This window comes from Euprymna scolopes, chromosome 36 (genome assembly GCF_053919585.1).
Source record: "Euprymna scolopes isolate OS-2025 chromosome 36, ASM5391958v1, whole genome shotgun sequence".
Classification (NCBI taxonomy): domain Eukaryota; kingdom Metazoa; phylum Mollusca; class Cephalopoda; order Sepiida; family Sepiolidae; genus Euprymna; species Euprymna scolopes.
Genome location: NC_136517.1, coordinates 30933376 through 30937127, shown reverse-complemented (window position 1 = coordinate 30937127; position 3752 = coordinate 30933376). Strand labels below are relative to the sequence as shown.

The following is a 3752-nucleotide window of genomic DNA, read 5'->3' as shown; positions in this document are numbered from 1 at the left end:
TATTTTTAAAGATTTTTTTAAAGATTCCCTACCAATAAAATAACAGAAAATAAATATGATACATGCATATTTAGGCACAGTTGATCACTCCCACGGTGCAACTATCTATCCATGTAAGTAACCATACGGATAATAATTTTAAACAAAAATTACTCACGACAGCGGAGGCGGGTATAATTAAACTCAAGAAAACTCAGTAATATATTCGCCTGGATCATTCCCCCATATCGAAGCTTAAAAGCAAAGATACAATATTGTTCTGTACTCCGCTAATTTCTCCTGAGTCGACATTTTAAATACCATTGGCAAGTGGACGAGTGGAAACAAATGCTGAGATAAGCGGAGAGCACATACAGCGCCTAGAATTCCCAAATGGTCAACCATCAGGTACTAACCAGGCTAAACGTTGCTTAACTTCGGTGATCTGACGAGAACCGGTGTGTCAACGCGATATATATATATATATATATATATATATATATATATATATTTGTTTACTGTTTTTTTAGAAAGAATTCCAACAAAGTGCTCGATTACAAAGAAAAACTTTTTCGATATAAGAGCTTAATATTTATTTATTTAATAGTACAGAAGTTCAGAAAAAACATTGGTACCTTCGGTTTCAAGCCGAACATAAAGGGGGCCAGTTAATGGTAAATGTAAATGATGTTAGGCGAGAGGTCCCCTTTATGTTCGGCTTGAAAGCGATGGTACCAATGTTTTTTTCTGAACTTCTGTACTATTATATATATATATATATATATATATATATATATATATATATATCTTTTATTAGGGGTAAACAGTTACATATATATATATATATATATATATATATATGTATGTATATATATATATAAAATATAACACGGAAATTACATAATTGTCGATGCAATAATTTATTTCAACCTTATGGTATTTTCAAGCATCTAAACTAGACAATTACATTTTTGATACTCAAAAGTATACTGAGTATCCAAAATGTAATTGTCTAGTTTAGATGCTTGAAAATACCATAAGGTTGAAATAAATTATTGCATCGACAATTATGTAATTTCCGTGTTATATTTTTATGTTATTGCTCTGTTTACCACATTGAGCTCTCATACCCGGATTCCTCCTGGAATTATTCCATTATAACACTATATATATACATATATATATATATATATATATATATATATATATGTATATATATCATCTCATGAGTATTGGCTGAAGAGAGGTTGATATGGATATCTTAAACGGTCCTAATTATCGGGCTTGAAACCGACGGTACCAATGACTGTCCTAATCTAACAACTTTCTATACTCAAAATACAATATATATATATATATATATATATATATATATATATATATATATATATATATATATATATATTTAATTGTGATTCAATGCATTTCGAGCAACTCTTATTTAGATGGGAGAACTTATATAATATTACTGCCAGTAATATTTTGTAAACCTTATAATCCCAGGTTTCCATACCAACTGATTGTTTAAAAAAAAAACTATTCCGAAGTGTATATATCTATATCCTTTTATATAATTACCCTTTTAAATGTGTATTTGTTTGTGAGAGAGCAGGGGCGTTCCTACTTAAACCCAAATTTAAAAGTTTTTATTCATACAAGAAATACAAAAAAATCTTGGCCGAAAGGCCAGAAACAACAGAAAAAAGGCAAGACTTTTTTCCATTAGTATTTATTTGCTTCTCCACGAAAGCAAAATGCGACACAAGGTCGTTTTTAATGTGGGGTTAAACCAGCTCCCCTAAAAAAGACAAAATGGGCACTCTGGTTGGGACGAAAAATAATAATTGTCCCAGTATAGATTGTTACCCCTCCATTGATCGAGACAAGTTACCTTACATGCAGTATCTGCAGAACAGATCCCACACTTAGATCTTTGCCCGAAAGACAAGAACAACAGAAAAAAGGCAAGCCTTTCATTCTATTTAGTTATTTATTTGCTTCCCCACTAAGCAAATTAGGCACAAGGACGTTTTTTAATGTGGAGAGTGGGGGAGGGTGACCAGTTCCCCTGAGAGGGAAGTTGATAGTGACAATTGGTATGAAGGGTTTCCCTTACATTGACCAAAACTGATTGAATAAGAGCAATGGTCTGATATGTGGGGTTTCCCCACATATAACTCTGATTGCTGGAACAGATACTTCACTTTGATAACAGAACAAAGATATTGGCCTGAAGACCAAGAAGAAAAAGGGGAACCCTTTTTTCTGTTTATTTAAAAAAAGAAAATACAACTTTCTTTTATATGGATGGTAGAACTGAATTAATCTGCAAAAGACCTACCTAATTTGCATATTCTTTTAAACATTCATTTTAATTAATTCCCTGTTAGTTTTTTTCGGTTTTCTTATTGGCTTATCAGATTTAGTTAACTATTTCGTGTAATATTCATGTAGATATTCTACGCAAATATTACCAAAGTAAAAAGATTATAATAAACGCAAACCTTTTTCTATATCTCTATATATAAATCCGTAATCTAGTTGGTTTATTTGTTTGTTCACAATTTGATTAATATATACAAAAGGTTCCTTACGCTCTCATTTATTTCTATATATAGTTTCATTATTGCAAACTAGATACAATTAAGAGATCATGTCATTTGCATATGACATTAAGAAAAATCGATTTTATTAAACAGCGGTATCTTAATTAATGTTTCTAGCAAGAGAATTGTTTTAAGCGTTCTATTAAAAATTGTTTTTTAATCAATTTTAAACTATAATTATATTGATAACATATCTAATTATTATTCCAACATTGAATTAAAAAAAAACTTTAAGAGTTCTTTGCCCCTTAGAATCTTCCGAATATTTAATTTGTTTGTTGTTATTATTCTTTAAAAAGCTATACAGAAATCGGTAAATTTTTACGATGTGACCCAGCGTCGTTTAATACCTAAAAAAATAAAGATCTACTTCCCCCCGTCTAAATTCTACAATTTACACTTCTTTCTTTTTTCATGTTAATCTCATCGATTACAAACTTAAATTTCTAATTAAAAAGCGTCGTTTAATCCCTAAAAAAAATTTTAAAAATTAGGACCTACTTTTTTGGGCCATAATACGTTTAAACACCCTTTAGAAATAATATGAAAGAAGTAATTTTGAAAAAAAAAGAAGAAAATTAGCATTTTAAGGTGGGGATCACTTTTCTATATAAATTTAAGGTAAAATGAGCACCCATTTTTTGGCCACAAAGCGTTCTACGAGACATGTCATCTCTAGCATTTTTTCAAGTTTGGCGATCGAGGGGGTGGGGAAAAACATGGCAAATACATTTTTTGTGTGGTAGGGGCGGGAAATATATTTGAAACATAAAATAATGATAAATTTAATTAATTTTTATGACACCATTCTGTACTTTCACCTAAAATTATATAAACAAAATTAATCCCCAAATATGGCAAATTCACGTTTGTTTTGTTTTTTTGTTTTGTTTTTTTTGGAGGGGGGATAACATTAGAAACATAAAATGACGAAAAATGTAATTTAATTTCTTTTAGAATTGATTTTTAGTAGATCTTCATTTTTTTGGGGTTCTAACTAAATGGCTATTTTTTTTTTTTTTTTTTTTTTTTTTGCGATCGCCCGGGCATTCGCTGTTATTTTTATTGAAACAGAAGTTGTAATGATTTATTGTTAATGATTTATTTTGTATGGGGTTGGGGTTCTTTACAATACTCAATATCCGGAGAATTGTGTCTTCTATTTGT

General features: G+C 30.0%; 1 pseudogene; it reads right to left on the bottom strand.

Annotated features, from left to right (window-relative positions):
- Nucleotides 1–347: 347 nt before the first annotated feature.
- On the bottom strand, nucleotides 348–464 carry LOC145260764 (5S ribosomal RNA; annotated as a pseudogene).
- Between the last annotated feature and the right edge of the window lie 3288 nt (nucleotides 465–3752).